At 44.7% G+C, this 24,744-nt stretch overlaps 1 long non-coding RNA gene across 1 annotated transcript in view; it reads right to left on the bottom strand.

The window, feature by feature from the left end:
* LOC146079658 (uncharacterized) overlaps positions 1-23,412 on the bottom strand; it is an 84,552-nt gene extending 61,140 nt beyond the window's left edge. Inside the window, exon 1 of the long non-coding RNA XR_014474676.1 lies at positions 23,290-23,412. This is a non-coding gene — a long non-coding RNA (uncharacterized LOC146079658). The remainder of the gene's footprint in view (positions 1-23,289) is intronic.
* Positions 23,413-24,744: the final 1,332 nt, after the last annotated feature.

Here is a 24,744-nt window from a genome sequence, read left to right as displayed (position 1 = left end):
GTATATATTACTGGCACCACTGGGCACCAATGTTATTAATAAGCCAGTAATATATACATTGCTGGCACAGGTCAGCAATGTATATATTACTGGCACCACTGGGCACCAATGTTATTAATAAGCCAGTAATATATACATTGCTGGCACAGGTCAGCAATGTATATATTACTGGCACCACTGGGCACCAATGTTATTAATAATCCATTAATATATACATTGCTGGCACATGCCAGCAATGTGTATATTGATGGCACCACTGGCCACCAATAATGTTTATAATGCAGTTATATATACATTGCTGGCACAGGTCAGCAATGTATATATTACTGGCACCACTGGGCACCAATGTTATTAATACGCCAGTAATATATACATTGCTGGCACAGACCAGCAATGTATATATTATTGGTGACACAGGGCACCAATGATTACGTATTAGCAACTAATATATACATTGCTGGCACAGGCCAGCAATGTATATATTCAGGGACATCTTAATGCAAGGGCTTGATGGCCAGTTGCCCTAGGGCCCCATAATCCTAGGGGCCCAAGTTCCAGTAGCGGACTGTGTCGGGTGGCAGGATGGCATGTGCCCCCCCAGCCAGTACACTATCCGTCACCATCACCGGCCACCCTTACGCTGCCGTCACCCACAATCCGTCACCATCACCCACTGCCCATCACCCTCACGCTGCTGTCACCCACTGCCCGTCACCCTCATCCACCACCCTCATGCTGCTGTCACCCACTATCCATTACTATCACTCACTGCTCGTCACCCTCACACCGATGTCGCCCTTATGCTGCCGTCACCCACTATCCATCGCTATCACCCCCTATCCATCGCTATCACCCACTGCCCATCACCCTCATGCTGCTGTCACCCACTATCTGTCACTATCACCCACTGCCCGTCACCCTCATCCACCACCCTTACACTGCTGTCACCCGCTATCCATCACTATCACCCACTGCCGATCACCCAATGGTGTGTGGCATATTGTGTAATGGGCGTTCTAGTATGTGGTATAATGTGTAATGGACATGATGGTGTGAATAATTTTCTCGCTACGTGCACGACTACAAATTAAATGTTTGCTGTGCACACGGGCGGGATTTTGCCAGCAATCAGTTCTGAATCAGGCACCAAGAACAGGAATGCACTGATTAAAATGGACCCTGCTCCCACCCTTGGAATTCAAACCCAGCCCATTATGTAAATAGCCTTGTATATGAAAGATTTTCAGCAAAGTCTTTCGCCTCCTGAAAATCTCTCGCTCTTTGAGGAAAATAGTCTAGTGTGTACGCACTACTTTGGTGAAAGATATATCTATCAAAGATTTTGGCAAAGTCTTTTGAAATGAAAGTCTACTAGTGTGTATGGGCCTTAAGTTTCGGTTTCCAGTATTTTTTTATGACTGGAGTGTCGCTTCACCCCGCAAGTATCTTAGGACATCAGCGTCCTGCGGGTGCACCTTTGGAGTGCACCCGCCAATATATCTCCTTGCATTTTTCTTATGCCAGTCCCCTGCCTTTTCCAGGCATATATAATTAGTTGAAAGTATTTACACAAATAGAGACACACCCATGAGCAGACCACCCAAACAGAACACTGGTCACTCCTCCCACATTATTAGGTGCTGGCCGCAACCCCTATTATTGCGCATAATAGGCCCTTGATCATTTTCAGCTCCAGGCCCATTTAGACCTTAATCTGGCTCTGCGCGGGAGCACACATCATTAACGATATTGAGTATACATACTACAGATTTGATTTAACCCCTTCCCGCCGCAGCCTGTTTTTGCCTTCCTGACAGAGCCCTTTTTTTCAAATCTGACATGTATCACTTAAGTGGGGATAACTTTTTTTTGCTTTTACTTATCCCAGTGATTTTGAGATTGTTTTCTCGTGACACATTGTACTTCAAGTTAGTGGTAAATTTTCGTCGATACAGTCTGTGTTTTTTTGTGAAAAATACCAAATTGTCGTAAAAAAATGTTAAATTTTCTGCTTGTGAGACAAATAATCATACCACTCAAAATAGTTAATAACTAACATAGACCATATGTCTACTTTATGTTGCCATCATTATTTCAACCTCCTTTTAATTTTTTTGGACACTTGGAGGCTTAAAATATGAATAGCAAATTCTCAAATTTTCAAGAAAATTTCAAACACTGATTTTTTTAGGGACCAGTTCAGTTCTGATGTGACTTTGAGGGACTTGTATGTGAGACACCCCCATAAATGATGCCATTTCAAAAACTGCACCCCTCACAGTATTCAAAACAGCATTTTGGAAGTTTGTTAACCCTTTAGGTGTTTCACAGGAATTAAAACAAAGTGTAGGTGAAATTTCAAAATTTCATTTTTTTTGCAGATTTTCAATTTTAATAAATTTTTCGAAGGAACACAGTACATTTTACTAGAGAAATGTGACTAAAAATTGATTCCCCCAATTCTTTTGTTTTGATAAATATCCTATATGTGGCCCTAGTGTGCACGTTGACCAAACCACAGGCTTCATAATAGAAGGAGCACCTACTTGATTTTGGAGCCTCCTTTTTATGAGATTATTTTTTAGGCACCATGTAGGTTTCTAGGCACCATAAGATGCTAAAAGTTAGGAACCCCCCCACAAGTGACCCCATTTTGCAAACTACACCCCTCAGGGAATTCATCTAGGGGTATAATGTACATTTCAAACCCCCAGGGGTTTCACCAATTGTGGTACAACTGGGCAGTGAAAATGAAAAATTAAATTTTTTACACAAAAATGCAGTTCTGGCTCAAAATTTTTCATTTTCACAAGGAATGAAGGAGACAAAGCACCCCAAAATCTGTGCCCCAATTTCTCCCGAGTACGGCAATGCCTCACATGTGACCAAAAAATACCATTTGGGTGCATGGCAGGACTCAGAAGGGAAGGAGTGATTTTTGTATTTTGCAGCTCAGATTCTGGTGGAATTTTGGTGGGTGCTATGTCGCATTAGCAAGACCCCCAAAGCACCAATACAGTGGAAGCCCCCCACAAGTGACCCCATTTTGCAAACTACACCCCTCAGGGAAATCATCTAGGGGTATAGTGTACATTTCAAACCCCCAGGGGTTTCACCAATTTTGATACAACTGGGCTGTGCAAATGAAAAATTACATTTTTTTACACAAAAATGCAGTTCTGGCTCAAAATTTTTCATTTTCATAAGGTATGAAGGAGAAAAAGCACCCAAAAATCTGAGCACCAATTTCTCCCGAGTATGGCAATGCCTCACATGTGACCAAAAAATACCATTTGGGTGCATGGCAGGACTCAGAAGGGAAGGAGTGATTTTTGTATTTTGCAGCTCAGATTCTGGTGGAATTTTGGTGGGTGCTATGTCGCATTAGCAAGACCCCCAAAGCACCAATACAGTGGAAGCCCCCCACAAGTGACCCCATTTTGCAAACTACACCCCTCAGGGAATTCATCTAGGGGTATAGTGTACATTTCAAACCCCCAGGGGTTTCACCAATTTTGATACAACTGGGCTGTGCAAATGAAAAATTACATTTTTTTACACAAAAATGCAGTTCTGGCTCAAAATTTTTCATTTTCATAAGGTATGAAGGAAAAAAAGCACCCCAAAATCTGTGCCCCAATTTCTCCCGAGTACGGCAATGCCTCACATGTGACCAAAAAATACCATTTGGGTGCATGGCAGGACTCAGAAGGGAAGGAGTGATTTTTGTATTTTGCAGCTCAGATTCTGGTGGAATTTTGGTGGGTGCTATGTCGCATTAGCAAGACCCCCAAAGCACCAATACAGTGGAAGCCCCCCACAAGTGACCCCATTTTGCAAACTACACCCCTCAGGGAATTCATCTAGGGGTATAATGTACATTTCAAACCCCCCGGGGTTTCACCAATTGTGGTACAACTGGGCAGTGAAAATGAAAAATTTAATTTTTTACAAAAAAATGCAGTTCTGGCTCAAAATTTTTCATTTTCACAAGGAATGAAGGAGACAAAGCACCCCAAAATCTGTGCCCCAATTTCTACCGAGTACGGCAATGCCTCACATGTGACCAAAAAATACCATTTGGGTGCATGGCAGGACTCAGAAGGGAAGGAGTGATTTTTGTATTTTGCAGCTCAGATTCTGGTGGAATTTTGGTGGGGCTATGTCGCATTAGCAAGACCCCCAAAGCACCAATACAGTGGAAGCCCCCCACAAGTGACCCCATTTTGCAAACTACACCCCTCAGGGAATTCATCTAGGGGTATAGTGTACATTTCAAACCCCCAGGGGTTTCACCAATTTTGATACAACTGGGCTGTGCAAATGAAAAATTACATTTTTTTACACAAAAATGCAGTTCTGGCTCAAAATTTTTCATTTTCATAAGGTATGAAGGAGAAAAAGCACCCCAAAATCTGTGCCCCAATTTCTCCCGAGTACGGCAATGCCTCACATGTGACCAAAAAATACCATTTGGGTGCATGGCAGGACTCAGAAGGGAAGGAGTGATTTTTGTATTTTGCAGCTCAGATTCTGGTGGAATTTTGGTGGGTGCTATGTCGCATTAGCAAGACCCCCAAAGCACCAATACAGTGGAAGCCCCCCACAAGTGACCCCATTTTGCAAACTACACCCCTCAGGGAATTCATCTAGGGGTATAATGTACATTTCAAACCCCCCGGGGTTTCACCAATTGTGGTACAACTGGGCAGTGAAAATGAAAAATTTAATTTTTTACAAAAAAATGCAGTTCTGGCTCAAAATTTTTCATTTTCACAAGGAATGAAGGAGACAAAGCACCCCAAAATCTGTGCCCCAATTTCTACCGAGTACGGCAATGCCTCACATGTGACCAAAAAATACCATTTGGGTGCATGGCAGGACTCAGAAGGGAAGGAGTGATTTTTGTATTTTCCAGCTCAGATTTTGGTGGAATTTTGGTGGGTGCTATGTCGCATTAGCAAGACCCCCAAAGCACCAATACAGTGGAAGCCCCCCACAAGTGACCCCATTTTGCAAACTACACCCCTCAGGGAATTCATCTAGGGGTATAGTGTACATTTCAAACCCCCAGGGGTTTCACCAATTTTGATACAACTGGGCTGTGCAAATGAAAAATTACATTTTTTTACACAAAAATGCAGTTCTGGCTCAAAATTTTTCATTTTCATAAGGTATGAAGGAGAAAAAGCACCCCAAAATCTGTGCCCCAATTTCTCCCGAGTACGGCAATGCCTCACATGTGACCAAAAAATACCAGTTGGGTGCATGGCAGGACTCAGAAGGGAAGGAGTGATTTTTGGATTTTGCGGCTCAGATTCTGGTGGAATGAATGGTGGGTGCTATGTGGCATTAGCAAGACCCCCGAAGCACGGTGAAATGATGAACCTAATAATCCATAGATGTGTGGTATATTTTAAAACACTCCTTTATACATAGGCCGGGTTTGTCGGGGCAAGTGTCACACTGGAAAATAGTTTGCTTTCTTATTCCCTTTTTATAGCAAACTTTGCACCTTTTTTGTGTCCTGCCCTTTTTTCCAGTGGAGGGGATTTCATCAGGAAAATGCTGCCCTGGTACAATACGGGGGCCAGTACTAGAAGTACTGGGGCCCTCTGCCTGCTGGTTCCCAAATATTAGGCCCTTTATGACTTCCTCTTGAAAGTGCATAAATGTCCCCCTCTGGCCGGTAGAACGGAATAGCACGTAAGCGTTAAACAGTGCCATCTGGATGATATACACGGCCAGCTTCTTGTACCAGATTTTTGTTTTCCGCAGGGCACTGTACGGCTTCAGTACCTGATCTGAAAGATCCACTCCGCCCATGTACTTATTGTAATCCAGGATACAATTAGGTTTTGAGGTGTGGGTACTGGTACCTCGTACAGGGACGGAGGTGGTACTGTCTCCGTGAATTGTTGTCAGTATAAGGACATCCCTCTTGTCCTTATATTTGACCAACAACATATTTTCGGTGGATTGTGCCCTGCTTTCACCCCTTCTCATTACTTGGGCAATGTGAGTTTTTGGGAGGCCTCTTTGGTTCTTGCGCACAGTACCGCAAGCTGCTGTACCTCTTGAACCAAGGGCCTTAAACAGGGGGATGCTAGTGTAAAAGTTATCCACATAGAGGTGATAACCTTTATCCAGGAAGGGGTGCACTAAATCCCAGACAATTTTTCCACTAACACCTACGAGGGAGGGGGGGCATTCTGGCGGTTCAATTCTTGAATCCTTCCCTTCATATACCCTAAACCTGTGAGTGTACCCTGAGGTGCTTTCACACAGCTTATACATTTTTATGCCATACCTTGCCCTCTTATTGGGAAGGTACTGGCGGAATTTAACCCTTCCTTTAAAATGTATAAGGGACTCGTCTATGCAAATGAATTTATCTGGGATGTACATCTCTGCAAATTTGGCACTGAAATGATCAATGACCGGCCTGACTTTGAATAGCCGGTCAAAGGTGGGATCATCTCTGGGTGGGCACTGTGCATTATCGTTGTAATGCAAAAATTTAAGGATTAACTCAAAACGAGTCCGGGTCATGGCCATACGGTAAAGTGGGGTGCTGTACAGAACATCTGTACTCCAATATTGCCTAATTTCTGGCTTTTTTACTATGCCCATATGAAACACCAGACCCCAAAACGTCATCATCTCTACTGCATCTACAGGGGTCCACCTAGCAAATGATGACGTGGGGTTTTGAGCAATAAACTGCTGGGCATATAAATTAGTTTGGTCCACCATTAAATTTATAAAATCATCAGAGAAAAATAATTTGAAAAAGTCAATTTCTCTGAGACCTGTGGAATCAAATTGGATTCCTGGGATGGCCAAAAACTCAGGAACCTGGGGCTCAAAATTGTCTGGTGGTGGGGTCCATACGAGATCAATTATTGGGGGGGGGGTCTCAGCTGCTCTACGGGGGCGTCTTTGAGGGGGTCCCTCATCACTAGAGGAGGAAGAGGAGCTTAAGATGAATCCTTCAAATTCCCCGCTTGCATCACTGGCTGTGTCAGAGTCAGAGGCAAGCATGGCATATGCCTCCTCCGCTGAATACATTCTTCTGGATGACTGGGATGACATTTGGGATGACATTTGGGATGCCATTTTTATTTTTGTGTTTCTGGTAGTGAAATGTTTCAACACGTGTATTGTGTAGGGGGGACGCAAACTTTATTTCAACCCGGGGGGGTATGTAGTGTGTAGTGTGTATGTAGTGCAGAAAAAAAAAAAAAAAAAAAGGTCCTGCGCCAAAAAATTGAGCACAGATGTTGGTCAGTAACGTCCGTCACTGAACAGCGCTCAAAGGCAACAGGAATTTGATCCAAAAAAAAAAAAATAGATCAACCCTGTGCCGAAAAAGCTGATCAGTGATGTACGTCACTGATCAGCGCACAGTGGCCACAGGACACCCACAAAATCACAGTGTGTGTAAAAAAAAAATTAAAAAAAGACCCCACAGCACCCTCAAAAAAAAAAAAAGGTGATCACTGATGCGACACTGATTACCAGTGAGGGGCAGCAGGTGCACAACCTTTGGTGCAACTGACAGTGCAACTGGCAGCAACTGACAGGTATATATATTAAAAAAAAAAACCTGCACCCCCAAAAAGTTGCTGATCAGCACAGATATACTGATCAGCACAAAAGGGGGGGCAGCAGACACAAAATATAGCACTCTCTATCACTCTCTGTCACTATCTCTCTCTATCTCTCTATCTCTCACTATCTATCACTCTATGACACTGCAGCAGCAGCACTGACAGTTATATATATAAAAAAAAAACCTGCACCCCCAAAAAGTTGCTGATCAGCACAGATATACTGATCAGCACAAAAGGGGGGGCAGCAGACACAAAATATAGCACTCTCTATCACTCTCTGTCACTATCTCTCTCTATCTCTCTATCTCTCACTATCTATCACTCTATGACACTGCAGCAGCAGCAGCACTGACAGGTATATATATTAAAAAAAAAACCTGCACCCCCAAAAAGTTGCTGATCAGTTAATTTATACTGATCAGCACAAAAGGGGGGGCAGCAGTCAGTTGCACATGCAGCACAGCTGTATATATATAAAAAAAACAGCACCCCCAAAAAGTTGCTGATCAGCACAACAGGGGGGGGGGTCAGCAGACACAAAATATAGCACTCTCTGGGCCTTATTCTGATCGGTGCGGATATTCCCGCATGCGGACGGACCGCCGATGTTGATCGTCTGCGCATGTGCAGAGTTCACTCTGCGCATGTGCAGGCGATTTCGCCGCACGGATTCTTTATACGCCGCACAGGGGGCGTAGAGGGGCGTGAGGGGCTACTTAGCCTCATTACCCTATGCATACACCTCGCGTTTCATGGGCGTTCCCATGCAAACGCGGGGCGTATGCATGGTAATGAGGCCGTGACGCGTGGGTACGGGGCGGGCATCTGACATCGCCGGATGTCAGCTGCCCGCCCCCATACATGATTTCACACGGACAAGTGTCCGTGTGGTCTTGTGTGGCGGGACCTGGTGGAGCGTGCGGCCCTGCATTCGATGTTCGGCGACCATCGAATGCAGGGGCTGCTCCCAAGACGGAGGAGGCGTATCCCCGTCCAATTTCATGCGGATCGCCACATATCCGCGTACGGACGGCAGGTGGCGATCCGTATGGAAGGCGGGGATTCGCCTGCACGGTCGCGGCCACATATTCTGATCGGGCCGCACCGTTCAGAATAAGGCCCTCTGTCACTATCTCTCTCTATCTCTCTCTATCTCTCTATCTATAACTCTATCACACTGCAGCAGCACAACACAGGAAGTCACAAGAAGTAACAAGATCCAGGAAGCATCCAGCACGCTACAAGCAGTGATCAGGTAAGTATTTGCAAGGATCAGGTCAGTATATCACGGCAGATAGGCACGGTGACCGCACTGCACGCAATTCCAGACCAGAATGGCGTCTGCAGTGCAGTCACCGTTAGTTTAAATCACCCTCCATGGCTGTGATTGGTTCGTCGGTCCGACGGACCAATCACGGCCTTTGGGGGCGGGTGGGGTGAGGTGGGGTGACACCAGTGTCACCCTTACACCCCGTGGTGATTGGTGCTGTACTTTACAGCACCAATCACCACCGATCCCTGTGTCACCGGCGAACGTTATTCGCCGGTACACAGAAAACGCTGTAATTGGCTGTTCACATTTGAACAGCCAATCACAGCGATCGCCAACGGGGGGGCGGCATCGCAGCCCCCCCTGGGCATGCAGGGACATGTCTGCTGTCAGGGACAGCAGACATCTCCAAACTGTCACCGCGTCTATAGACGCAGTGACAGTTTAAAGCCATGACGTACATTTATGCCATGCGTCGGGAAGTACATCCCGGCCATGACGTAAATGTACGTCAAATGTCGGGAAGGGGTTAAAGAAAAGAGATTGCTCAAAAATGCCCTTCTGAGCGATAACTTTTCTTTTTGAGTAGCGTTTATGGGGCTTTAGAAAAATGAGAGGGATCCCTCACCTCTTTATCCATGCCTCTACTTTATGAACTATTCTAGCTATGATTTGCCTATTTAATTAATAATTTACCATCTATCTACCTATCCACCCATCTATCTGTCTATCCAATGATTTACTATCCATGTGCCTACACATCCATCTATCTATCTATCTATCTATCTACAGTTAGTGCGCTCAGTTAAAAAATATGTGGGTCCCAAAGGATAACAACTCCCTGCTGGCCGAGCTGCACTATTACACAAGGAGTGAGGGATCACCCAAATATATTTTTACAGCTATTGCACTTCTACCACCCACCTATCTATCTAATGATTTAACATATATCTACCCACCCATTTATCTGTCTAGCTAATGATTCACTATCTAACCACCTATCCAACCACCCTCCCATTTATCTACCTACCCATCTATCTATCCATATATCTATCTGTCTATCTATCTGTCTGTCTAGAGTTAATTCGCTCATTGAAAAAATATATGGGTGTCAAAGGATAACAACTCCCTGCTGGCCGAGCTGCACTATTACACAAGGAGTGAGGGATCACCCACATATTTTATTACAGGTATTGAGATTCACCCACCCAACTATCTATCTATCAGATAGACCTCATTTTTTTATACCCCTGTGGGGTATAAAAAACCCCACAGGGTGTCATTCATACACCAGCCTTGAAGAAGATACTTTGTATCGAAACCGGTCGGCTACCCACACGCTGAGGAGGATTGCAGAGGCTCTTATCATTGTGAAGGAGTTTCCAGGGACGCCTGTTCTTTTCCATCTTAAGCTCTGATTGTCTACAATTGCATTGTGGACATATTCAAATGGTGAGAGTCCTCTGTATATACCCTCCGTGTATTTTTTAAAAGGAATTGTTTTATCCATTAAAACATATTGCACCATGATGTCTTTCTCATCCCTTTGAGTCTGAATTGAATACGGGTGATAGAAGACAGAGTGGATCCCCTTGGTGGTGAATTATCCCCCTCAAATCAAAAACGCAGTTGTCTACTGTTATCCAGGTAGACATTAAAATCTGGTACGAGTTTTCAGCACTTAAAGGCGTATTACACTGAAAATTTCTCAAAACAGTATCACACTATTGTTCTCTTTTCTTTCTTCTTTTTGGGTTATACCCCATATGAGAAACAAGAAAGAACCTTTATTAGCGCTGAGGAAATCATTCATACCCTGTATGGTATTGTATCGTTGTCTCACCACTATATCTATCTGTAAAAAAATCTTTAGGAACAGATTTCAACGGTAAAGTGTAGTCAAAACTGTTTTTTATTTATAAACCTATTTTTGACACAGTAGATACATAGTTGTCTGATACATATGTGAAGTAAAGGTCATACTATAGACCTTGCCAACAGATTGTATCACCTTCTGCAGACTCTCCTATGAGAGATGATTACAAGTGATCACACTTGTCATACTTCAGCCGATTGCGGCAGTGACATAGAACCGTATCTCACTATTGTATCTTCTACACATTGTACGATATGGTGTTTTTATACTCTGTATATTTTCGTGTGCTGTTAACTCCTGAGTGACATTATATATAATAAAAGTCACACATTCAGAAAGGTTAAACAGTACTATTTCTACATGTATGTTCTTTGTTGTGTTGTCCGTCTTGTAGTTTTGTGACATTTCTCTTTTTTCTTACATAAGAATATTAAAAGTTAAGTTTTATACTAAATAATAAGCGTGCCCCCAAAAAGAGAGAGTACTTTTTTCTCTTCCTCTCTTGTTTAACCAATTATTACTCTCTGGGGAGCACCTCCACTACAGTGATACCTATACCTAAGTCATAATTCATCAGTACAGTGGATCATAATAATAATTTTGTACATGTTTGCTTTTTACTGAATTTGCTACCTGTGCGGCAGTAACCTTCCACCTCTCCCCTTTTTCCCTTTATAACTATCCATATATCTATCTATCTATCTATCTACAGTTAATGCGCTCAGTGAAAAAATATGTGGGGCCCAAAGGATAAAAACTCCCTGCTGGCCGAGCTGCACTAGTGAAAAAATATGAGGGGCCCAAAGGATAACAATTCCCTGCTGGCTGAGCTGCACTATAACACAAGAAGTGAGGGATCACCCACAAATTTTTTTTACAGGTATTGAGCTTCACCCACCCACCTATCTATCTAATAATTTACCTTTTATCTACCCACCCACCCACCCATTTATCTGTCTATCTAATGATTCACTATCTATCCGCCTACCCAACCACCCTCCCATTTATCTACCTACCTATCTATCTGTCTATCCACATTTAGGCCCTTATTCTGGTTGGTGCGTATATTTCCGAGTACTTTCGGATGGCGTTTTTTAGCGGACTGCGCATGCGTGGGGAACGCTATGCGCATGTGCCACGCATGGTCTCCGTACTTGTACTCAATAATACCGTACAGAAATGTGCACCGCAAGCACTCTGGAAATATGGGCGTATTATGGGCGTCATTCGGAACTACACAGGGGCGTACTTTCAAAGTGGGCTAAACTGGGCGGAAACATGGGCGTACATGAGGGAGTGCACTCATTCTGGTAGGCGTGCATTCGGACAGCACACAGAATGCACGCGAACAAAACGGTAAGAAATATGCGGTGTCCATAAGCAAGTATTGCTTTGCGGACACCACTCGTTCATGCGCTAGGCAATCGGAACGCCTAATCACTACAAGCAATGTCAGCTGAACACAATACAATCCACTCCTTTACTCATTACTCGTTAATTACACGCTTGTCACTGCTTCAATTGGAACCATTGCAGCTTAAATGGTCCATTACTAAACACACACATATATGCTGCACTTTTCACACACTTTTACATTGCAAATAATGGACACAACTTAATATTAATATTAGAAATACACATGTCACTTCTACATGTATCAATTAAACCACACATTTGGGGGGGGGGGGGAATTTATTACCAGAAGTTATAAAATAAAATGGAAACCGGAACAAATTAAAATGTACCATGCCAGGAATAAAATTAAATAATATATAATGAAGACAGAGGCGTAACTAGAAGTTTGTGGGCCCCATAGCAACATTTTGGTAGGGGCCCCCCACCTACCCCTGCCGTTGTCACTATAATGCCCCTAAAGGGGGGGGGGAGGAGAATGAGACAGAGGCTATTGGGGAGAAAAAGTGTGTCAGGGTGAGGGAGGGAGGGGTAGTGGGCAGGAGAGGAAATACTAGGGGGCAGGCTGTCACTTGAGGGGGTTAAAAGGCACATGCAGAATAGAATAAGGGGGGCAGGCTGTCACTTGGCAGGATCAGAATGCAGATACAGGGGATTGAAAGGGGGGGCAGACTGTCACTTGGTGGGGGTTGGCAGACAGATATAGAATATTGCAGGTTGGCACAGGCTGTCACTTTGGGGTGGGGGGGTGGGAACAGCAGGCAGATAGGTACAGCAGACTGCAAGGAAGGAACAGGGAGGATGTCACTTGGGATGGTGTCAGCAGGCACATGCAGGAGAAGAGGCAGGGTGAAGTAGGAAAACTAAAACTCTAGGTTACCCATTACCTGCAAACCCCCAGCCAGTTACCTGCTTCTATCTGAGATTAGAGGCCACCCAGCATTGCTCAGAGTGTTTGCAGGGATGACTGCTATCTGCAGCGTGCCCACCAGATGGATGGTGCCGGGGAAGAGCTCTCTCCCCTTCCGACGTGACTCCCAGCTCCTCGTGTGAAGGAGAAGCCTGCTCTAGTGCTCTATGGTAATCTCAGTGACTGCTCTGAGAAGGGAGCAGCGCCCCCTGGTGTGTTGTTTTACACTCTGGCTCTGCACCTCGCCTCCTGCTTCTGTTCCTTCCTGCCCGGAAATAAAGCTGACAGCTCCGGTCCCAGCGCTGCACGGCTGTGTGTACTACGGTATTTTTAATTAAAAGAAGGAACAAAGAAAATGAAAAGGGTGCAGGGGATAGCCTGCTGGGTCCTCGGGCCCCCAAACGGCCGGGCCCCATAGCAGTTGCATCCCCTGCACCCTCTGTAGTTACGCCACTGAATGAAGACATGATTTTTTGGCATACATAGCCACAGCAGAATCATTAGGAACACATCAGGTGGCTCCACAACAAAAGTATAGCACCAACACTTCAAGTACAGCAGACAGTAATGCAAGCCAAAAGAGGCCAACAGGGGAACCAAACATGACATTCGAAACGAGGGCAAAAGTGGGTACCCTCGGCACGGAATTGGACACAGGAAGCTGACACACACAGCTCAATGAAAGATTGGGAAGACATAAGGGTGGAGATTAATGCGGACACAAGTTTATCTGCGGGCACGTTTGCCCCTGGCAGGCTCCTTGCCACGTGCAGCAGCTCTTCGGCCACGGCCACGTTCTGATGATGGGCCAGGTGGAGCAGATGCTGGTGAGGGGGGGATGCTGTTCCCCCTGTGGCAGCAGGGAGTGCTGATGGTGGGAATGCACCAGAAACGGATGACAATAGGACCCTATTGCTGGCAAGTAGCTCCACCATAAGCTCATTATGGTGGAGGAGGAGGTCATTTTGCCGCAGGGCTTGATCAGCCAGCACCTGCAGGCTAGCAGCAATGGATTGCTGGGTGGCAGCCATAGCCTGCAGGCTCCCAGCGATAGTCTGCTGGCTGCTGACCAAACCCTGCAAGACCTCCTCGGTCCTACGCACCCGCTCTGATGCCGACTCTCCCTGCTGCTGAATATGGGAAAGCACCTGCACCCACCTGTCCAATTCAGCCTCGGCCGGTGGCTGCTGCTGCTGCACGGGCCTGGTACTGGTGGCAGATGGCACAGACTCCTCAACCTCAAGAGATTCTGGCCCAAGCGGTGGGGATGCTGCTGAAAGAGAACATTACAATTACAACACATTCCATGCAAAATTAGGAACAGCTACTTATGGGATGGCAAATAATTACCTTCAAGATAAGAAGCCATGACTTCCGCTGGGGACTCGCTGTCCATGGTGCTCACCCCCCAGACCTCCTCGACTGCAATGCAGCACTCTGCCATCTCCTCCAGGGGGGTGAGCTTCAGCTTTGATGGCATGGGGCCAGCCCCAGAGGTGTGGCTGTGTTCCCACCGCTTGGTCAGTTTCTTCTTGAGGTTGGTTTTGAAGTCGTGCCACCTGCAATCAAAGTTTACATATTACTACATGTCACTCCTCATGTTTGCTGTAGCACCCAGTGCAATCTGCAACATATTACAACATGTGCTTCATCACACCAAACTTACATAATCGTTAAATGGGAAACCAAGCCTTAGAAGATACACTCACACTCACCCTACAATAACTATCGATTAAATGACATGGCAATCATGTCCGTGGCTCCAGCCAACGTGACCAGCCATTGGGCAACTCCATCTAACATGTAATGTCAACATTAGTGGTCTTGTACTTATCAAATGTAACACACATGAACTTGCCTCTTCTTAACGTGCTCCGCCTCACGAACTTGTGGAGCCACCGTATTAATCTCCGCCGTTATGTCCTCCCAGATCTTCCATCTCCTTGTGTGTGTCAACCTGTCCTGTGGACACTCGATCCAATCCCGTGCCCGGGGTACTAGGATGGCAAGCTCCTGCGCTTCGTATGCCATGTTTCTGCTGCTTGGTTCCCCTGTTGGCCTCTTTCGGCCACGCCCACGGCCACCTGTCGCTGTACTCGAAGTGCTGGCCAGGCTACTCTGTTGGGAAGCCACCTGTTGTGATCCCAATGATTCTGCTGAGGCTGAAGATGGGCCAGCTGCCGATTGGCCTGATGTAGATGGCCCAGCTGGCTGCTCTTCTAGCACTGGCTGGTCTGGGTTGAGGGGGACATAGGTGCTGTTGGAGTCCATCTGGGCAAACAGGTTCTGCAACACCTGCTCTTCCTCAGAATCTGAGCCAGCCATGTTTGCAACAACTTTTTGCCTTTCTAGCACAACTAAATACTATTTCTGTAATTGGCGTAAATCAGCGACAACCTGCATTCCGTGCGGCAGCGTCACGTACGGCAGCGTACGCTGTGGTGTGTGTGCGGCGCATAGGCCACGCCCATAGTAGCGGCAACTCGCTTGTGCAAAACCTGGCGTACCATCAAACTCTAATTTAGGTGACCTGTTTAAAGATTTGTTGTAATGGACACCTGTAACGTTATGCAATCATAAATGCTATGTGTAAATGTTCAGTAGTACTGTGCTATTGTTGAGATTGTCCATAAAAAGTAAGTAACCCAATCCATTTTCAAATCCGGCCCAGAAGTCATGCAATAGTGATCACTAATGTCATGCACAACACATTTGCTAGGCCTATAAATAGTGCTTTGCTGCTAGGTTCATTTGTCTCCAGAGCTGTATTGGGCCAGGTTCTAAGGTAAGCACTCCCATGGTCCAGATTGTTGGGACAGCAAATGCTTGTTAGCATTAGAGAAACATGTTACCTGCCCACCATTTAACTGACAGATGTTAAACCTATGTGTCACCATATAATGGTGAACTACATGTCCCAGCATTATTTGAAATGTGTCATTTTAGTTATTGATCAGTTGATCACACCTATAATACTTCGTTAGTGTTTAGTTGTTACATGTTTTAAATACATTTGTGTTTAAGAAGGTGTGTGGTGAGGTAATATTATTGTAACTTCATTATAGATAACTATGGATCTTTGGGACTACACTGGGCGGCCGTGTATTGTACGTATTGTTTCATCTAATGTGACAAATTTTTTACCATGACCAATCTTTGCATAGGTGTCTCCTTATTTATGATCCTTTCGTTGTAGGTTGCTGAAGCAATGATGCAGTTTATGGGTGATAGGCTAAGGGCACTTGCGGCTCACCCCACTTGTCGGCCAAGGAGGCCAGGACGTGCTAGAATCTTCCGCACACGGGTGACACTCTTTGGGATGCCCGATGATGAGGTACTTACTAGGTACAGGTTACCCCCACATGTAATTCTAGATATACTCTCTTTAATTGAGAGTGATCTAGAACCTCTTCATGGGATCACGACAGCAATTCCGCCTCACACTCAGCTGCTGGCGGTGTTGCATTTCTGCGCCTCTGGATCATTCCAACAAGTAGTGGCAGTACTTGCTGGAATATCTCAGCCGGCTTTCAGCCGAATCCTGAGGCGTGTGACGTCAGCCATGTTTAGGCGCAAGGGGCACTTCATGGCCATGTCTTTTGCCCAAGAGACCCTTCACCGAAGCCAGCAGGCATTCCATCAAATTGCTGGCTTCCCTTATGTGATAGGGGCTGTGGATGGCACCCATGTACCATTTGTTCCTCCATCAAGAAGTGAGAAGATCTATAGGATCCGAAAATTGTTCCACTCACTGAACGTGATGGTGGTATGTGGCCCATCCATGGAAATTCTCGCCTTCAACTCGAAGTTTCCCGGAAGTGCCCATGACTCTCATGTTATCCGACAAACCAGGATTTGGCAAAGACTACAAGAGCTTGAAGGCCGTGATGCGTGGGTTCTGGGTGACTCCGGTTACCCATGTACGCCCTGGCTACTTACGCCGTACAGCTCCCCAGAACCAGGCCCACAGGAGGCATTCAATAGGGCGCACGTTGCCACCAAGCAAGTGGTGGAGCGCTCAATTGGCCTGTTGAAGGGTCGATTTAGAGTGCTCCACCGCACTGGTGGTGACTTACAGTATGCGCCTGAAATGGTGTCGAGGATTGTGGGCCTGTGTGTTTGCTTTCACAACATAGCTGTGCGGCGTGAGATACCCTTTGATGAGTGGGAGGTTCCATCTGAGCCGCAAGACCCGCCCATGCGCCCATCCCGCTCACCCGAAAGCAGACGTGGATACCAGCTGTGGGACTCTGTGGCCCAGAGATACTTCAGGTACATTTCTGAATGTTGTCCAGACCAAACCTCTTTCGGATCAATTATCCCCATCAAGGTTGACAATGATTTAAATTTTGTGTCCTCCTAATTAAACATTAGGCAGCATGGCCTCTTAATGGCAATAGCAATAGCACTACGTATTAGGTTTGAGGTGTATTGGTTTAAGCTCAATATTGCACGTATTGTCCATAGATTTGAAAATGTATTTTATGTTTCCATTCTTTTAGCTGACCTTATCATCCATGTCTGGTGAGTACATTGAATTTCATACTTTTTTCACCATGTATGTGTGGGATGTGGGGGTGATTATTTTATTTGTAGATGTAATTTTTATGATCACATATATATATATATATATATATATATATATATATATATATATATATATATATATGTTTATTTGGGGTGTTTAGTTGAAAATATATAAGCAGTAGGAGCTAGGCAGGCAGGCAGGTGTCCAATATAATGGTATAATCAGGAGAAGTGCTAGTATGTGTATGTGTTTTTTCTCATAAATGTACGCATACACATAAATGCATACAGTAAGTAATGCGAAGTACAGCTAAGCGATGCCAAGCTATAGCATGCGTTGCTTGGCGGTGCGATGTTATCGCCGATTGTTGGCCGCATACACAATGTTCATGTCAATATTGATAATAAAGTTAATACCAAATAGTAAAGTTAACAACCAATCACAGGACATGAATATTTTCCATGCGCCATTCCTAAAAAGGCTTCTTATCAGCGAGCAGCGGCATTCAGCACTGCGGAGCTGCTGTCGCACGTGGCAGTCATGGAGAGGAGGCTGGGGCAGGCAGGCCCATTTATCAGCAACCGGGACAAGCGGCGGGCATACGTTGCGGCCTGGCGCCGCATATTCGCCCGCACCAATGTGCGAAGAACCATCGCCCAATTGGAGAGGCGATGGTCTGACCTGCGGAGGCGGGAGCGGCTGCAGGCTCTGAGGCGGCGTCTCCAACGCTGTAAGTATTTTCGTGAAATACACATAATTGTCAGTGGGGCAGATACTCTAAGCTTCAAAAGTTATAAACTGGAGAGTAATATACAGGCAGCCAATCACCTTCTACCTGTCATTTTTCAAATACAGTCTGTGACATGGCAGGTATGAGCTGATTGCCTGCCTGTTTTACACTCTCCATTTTATAACTTTTGAAGCTTAGTGCATCTGGCCCAGTGAATGATATATTTTTCACATGATTTAATATTAAGATTACATGAGGTCAATTGGGTGTTTATGACATAGAATACCTCACCTCCACCACCCCTACACACACCCCTCCCCCTAGCCACTCACCAACCTCCACTGTCTACCCCCCCCCCCCGTGTACCAAGAGGAGGAGCTCGGCCTACCCCTCCAGGATTTTCCACCACCTCCAAGTCTGGAGGAAGAAGAGCTGGTGGAGGTGGCTGGCAGGGGTAAGTAGACGTAATGACTCATGACTAACTTAGGTACAGTTTGTTATGTGGCAAAGCTGATGACATTTTGCTATAATATAGTAAAGAGTAGTCCAAACAAATGGAAAACAACAGACACACTTTGCCCTTATAGGGCCATGCTGCAACCGTGCAATGTGGAGGCTCATGTAGGTGATGAGTGTTTATTTAAGGAGGGTCTTTGTATAGAAGCAAAAATAAAACATCAATGGAATATGGGCAGGCCTGATTTCTAATGGAGTCTCAAGTGTCCAGTTCCCCTGGGCCCCCCTCTAGCCAGTGGTCCCGTGTTTTTGCCATGTATTTTTGGAAGGTCTTATGTAGGATGGATTGAACTTAGAAATTGTTTGGTGTATGGAAGCGGATTAGTGCTGCACTTTCACCTGTCTGGCAATGTGACAAGGAATCATGAAGTAATAGGGTAGAGGGACTAGCGTAGGCTTTTAATGTGTTATCTATTATCTATCTATCTATCTAGCATGCAGTTTAGCTATTAAGCAGTAACAGGCAGGTACAGATGGGTCTTGTCCCATCCTTGCTGGCGTCTCACGCGCACGCGCGTCTCAGTCTCCGTCGCTAGCGCGACGGAAACCCTGTCCGTCTCCGCCTCAGGGAGACGGACAGGGTTAGGGGGGGGTTAGGGGGGGTGCGGGCAGTCGGCGGGGACCCCGGGTTACCGCCGGCAAGCCGGCGGGGACCCGGGGAAACGAATGGAAGCGCCGTCGGAAGGGGACGCGCGCGCCTCTCGTGCGCGCGCGTCCCCTTCTCATGATCGCCATGGCGCTGGCGGGGGATGGCGGCTGGCGACGCCAGCGCCATCCCCTGCCAAGATGGGAAAAGACCCATCTGTATATATGTATGGCTAAATGTGGCATGTTGTAGTGGGTTTGGCTTTCTAGTAGATTGGGGAGTGTTTTGCCAGGAGAAGTGTGAGTGATCCTCAAGTGTGAATTTGATAGATTTGATAGATACATTGTCAAATGTATGAGTCACACAAGTGTGTGTGGTGGCAGCATCATCATATATTTTCTGCCTTTAGATACAGGATTGGCTACGTAATTGTTTGTATGTATGATTTCTCATGGTGTAGGTACTTAGGATTGACTGTACAAGGTGTACCTGAGTAGCATAATTAATGTTGAACCCCCTTTCACATGCCCACAGATGACCCGGAAGAAGGCCAGGGTGTGAGAGGGGCCCTAATGAGGCTGCGGCAGGACCTGATGAGGATGGCTGGCCATGTGCAGGACCTGTGCGATCTCCTGCTTGACTAATTTTTGTTTATTTTTATATTTTATGTAAATAAATGTTACCGTTTAAGTACGAAGTTGTCTGTGTGGTATTTTAGTATTTTACAGTATAAGTATAAATATAAGGAAATCAGTAAAAATGTTGATGTTTAGTTATGTAAGGTGCAAAAGGTATATACAGTAGATAGCTGTTTTTATTGCATAGGGAATGGTAGGGTTAATGTAAAGTGGTTGGAAGTGTTTAATGATCAATTAGATAAATAATAGATGACCAGGATAAACAATCACTTTTCAATGAGCTTTGCTAGTTGCCTATGTGTGTCATGTGATCCATTTGGGAATTCAGATAAGAGTGGCGGTGACTTGTGCGTAAATACACTGCATCGGTGCGTACTGGCAGGTTCCCGTCCGTTCTGACGCAGTAAGGCCGTGCATACGTGGTCAGACCGTGCATACTCTGTAAGACAGTGCAGAATCTGAGTGTTTCCACCGCACACGCATGGTTTGTATGTCGTCCGTAAACACGCCCTGTTCTTAAAGAGTGAGTCCGTCCGAATGCGGAGGACCGGTGGGCGTTTCTACGGACGATGTGGCGTGCGGACCGCTCCGTAAGAATTCGGGAATGTACGCACCGATTAGAATAATGCCCTTAGTTCGCTCAGTGAAAAAATATGTGGGGCCCAAAGGATAACAACTCCCTGCTGGCCGAGCTGCACTATTACACAAGGAGTGAGGGATCACCCACATATTCTTTTACAGTTATTGAAATCCACCCACCCAACTGTCAATCAATCTAATGATTTAACATTTATCCACCCAACCGCCCATTTATCTGTCTATCTAATGATTCACTATCTATACACCGACCCACCCAACAACCCACCCATTTGTCTACCTACCCATATATCTATCTACAGATAATGTGCTCAGTGAATAAATATGTGGGGCCCAAAGGACTCCCAAACAACTCCCTGCTGGCTGAGCTGCACTAAAACACAAGGGGTGAGATTTCATAGGATGATAGATTCAGAAAGTGAGAGATTTGCTAAGAAATCTCCAGTTTTTTTAAAGCGGCAATCATATACACTGCAAAAGCAGTTTGATTTTGCAGTGTAAATGATTGCCGCTTTAAAAAAACTGGAGATTTCTCACCAAATCTCTCACTTTCTGAATCTCTCATCCTATAAAATCTCACCCAAGGAGTAAGGGATCACCCACATATTTTTTTTACAGGAATTGCGCTTCACCCACTCACCTATCTATCTAATGATTTAAAATGTATCTACTTACCCACCCATTTATCTGTCTATCTAATGATTCACTATATATCCGACCTATCCAACCACCCTCCCATTTATTTATCTACCTACCTATCTATCTGTCTATCCACATTTAGATCGCTCAGTGAAAAAATATGTGGGGCCCAAAGGATAACAACTCCCTGCTGGCTGAGCTGCATTATAACACAAGGAGTGAGGGATCACCCACATAATTTTTTTACAGTTCTTGAAATCCACCCACACAACTATCAATCAATCTAATGATTTAACATTGATCCACCCAACTGCCCATTTATCTGTCTATCTAATGATTCACTATCTATACACGTACCCACCCAACAACCCACCCATTTGTCTACCTACCCATCTATCTATCTACAGATAATGTGTTCAGTGAAAAAATATGTGGGGCCCAAAGGATAACAACTCCCTGCTGGCTAGGCTGCACTATAACACAAGGAGTGAGGGATCACCCACATATTTTTTTAAAGGTATTGAGATTCACCCACCCAACTATCTATCTAATGATTTACTATTTATCCACCCACCCGCCCATTTATCTGTCTATCTTATGATTAACTTTCTATACACCTACCCACCCAACAACCCACCCATTTGTCTACTTACCCATCTATCTATCTACAGATAATGTGCTCAGTGAAAAAATATGTGGGGCCCAAAGGATAACAACTCCCTGCTGGCTGAGCTGCACTATAAAACAAGGAGTGAGGGATCACCCACATGTTTTTTTTACAGGTATTACGCTTCACCCACTCACCTATCTATCTAATGATTTACCATTTATCTACTCACCCACCCATTTATCTGTTTATCTAATGATTCACTATCTATCCGACCTACCCAACCACCCTCCCATTTATCTATCTACCTATCTATCTATCTATCTATCTACAGTTAGTGCGCTCAGTGAAAAAATATGTGGGGCCCAAAGGATAACAACTCCCTGCTGGCTGAGCTCACTATAACACAAGGAGTGAGGGATCCCCCACATATTTTTTTACAGGTATTGCGCTTCACTCACTCACCTATCTATCAAATGATTTACCATTTATCTACTCACCCACCAATTTATCTGTCTGTCTATCTAATGATTCACTATCTATCCAACCTAGCCAACCACCCTCCCATTTATCTACCTATCTATCTATCTACAGTTAGTGTGCTCAGTGAAAAAATATGTGGGGCCCAAAGGATAACAACTCCCTGCTGGCTGAGCTGCACTATAACACAAGGAGTGAGGGATCACCCACATATTTTTTTACAGGTATTGAGATTCACCCACCCAACTATCTATCTAATGATTTACCATTTATCCATCCACCCGCCCATTTATCTGTCTATCTAATGATTCACTAGCTATACACCTACCCACCCAACATCCCACCCATTTATCTACCTAACCATCTATCTATCCATATATCTATCTATCTATCTACAGTTAATGTGCTCAGTAAAAAAAAAGGGGTCCCAAAGGATAACAATTCCCTCCTGGCCGAGCTGTACTTTTACACAAGGAGTGAGGGATCACCCACATATCTTTTACAGATATTGCACTTCAACCACCTAGCCATTTTCTATTTCATGATTTACCATCTACCTACCTACCTACCCAGTTAAGGATCCCACCCTCCCTGCTGGTCAAGCTGCAACATTACAAAGGGAAGAAAGTTGCTGACTGAAAAAAGGGGGTTACTGACTTCCCTCCCACCCCCATGTCCATTAAGCTGCCTTAGCGGACAGTGGAGGAAGGTATCAGTTTATCTTTTACTCTTTCTATTTATCTCTACCTATCTCTATCTATTTAACTGTACACTAAGTAATCACAAAGTACAATATTAGAAGAGTTCATAGCTAGAAGTCCTATTTGTGAAGACCAAATGTATACCAAAAACATATTATCAGTAATTAATTTTCATTAATTACCTGACTTCGGTCTCCTGTTGCTGTGCTTAATCTTTGTTTTTTGACTTGAGGAGGATTCTGCAGTCCAGGTCACTTCGCAGTAGTCAGCTGTTATGACCTCATCATATGTTTTATGGAGAATTCTCACCTAAAAAAATGGAAATAGGCATGATAATATGTTCTCAGTATACATTGACCCTAAAGCCCTGTACACACTGGGAGTCTAGGGGCACCATCTATATAGTCAACTATATCTGTAGTTCCACTATTCACACTGAAAGAAATCTGTTACCGATATCATTCAATGATGTCCCAGTGACCTGCTGAACATGCGGGTCATAGGCTATATGGCCAAAGATGACCTGTATGTTCAGGTGAAGGGGCAGGAGGGTGGTCGTTAAGGATGCGCGGGAGCACACATCATTAACTATATTGAGTATACATACTACAGATTTGTTTTAAAGAAAAGAGATCGCTCAAAAATGCCATTCTGAGCGATAACTTTTCTTTTTGAGTAGCGTTTATGGGGCTTTAGAAAAATGAGAGGGATCCCTCACCTCTTTATCCATGCCTCTACTTCATGAACTATTCTAGCTATGATTTGTCTATTTAATTAATAATTTACCATCTATCTACCTATCCACCCAATTTATCTGTCTATCCAATGCTTTACTATCCATGTGCCTACACATCCATCTATCTATCTATCTATCTACGGTTAGTGCGCTCAGTTAAAAAAATATGTGGGTCCCAAAGGATAACTCCCTGCTGGCCGAGCTGCACTATTACACAAGGAGTGAGGGATCACCCAAATATATTTTTACAGCTATTGCACTTCTACCACCCACCTATCTATCAAATGATTTAACATATATCTACCCACCCATTTATCTGTCTATCTAATGATTCACTATCTATCCACCTACCCAACCACCCTCCAATTTATCTACCTACCTATCTATCTGTCCATCCACATTTAGTTTGCTCAGTGAAAAAATATGTGGGTGCCAAAGGATAACAACTCCCTGCTGGCCGAGCTGCACTATTACACAAGGAGTGAGGGATCACCCACATATTCTTTTACAGTTATTGAAATCCACCCACCAAACTATCAACCAATCTAATGATTAAACATTTATCCACCCTACTGCCCAGTTATCTGTCTATCTAATGATTCACTATCTATACACCTACCCACCCAACAACCCACCCATTTGTCTACCTACCCATCTACCTATCTACAAATAATGTGCTCAGAGAAAAAATATGTGGGGCCCAAAGGATAACAACTCCCTGCTGGCTAAGCTGCACTATAACACAAGGAGTGAGGGATCACCCACATATTTTTTTACAGATATTGCGCTTCACCCACTCACCTATCTATCTAATAATTTACCATTTATCTACTCACCCACCCATTTATCTGTCTATCTAATGATTCACTATCTATACACCTACCCACCCAAAATCCCACCC

The sequence above is a fragment of the Crinia signifera genome, chromosome 5 (assembly GCF_055691185.1).
Source record: "Crinia signifera chromosome 5, ASM5569118v1, whole genome shotgun sequence".
In the NCBI taxonomy this organism is placed as follows: Eukaryota; Metazoa; Chordata; class Amphibia; order Anura; family Myobatrachidae; genus Crinia; species Crinia signifera.
Note: the sequence above shows the minus strand (reverse complement) of the source record. Positions and strands in the feature narration are given on the sequence as shown.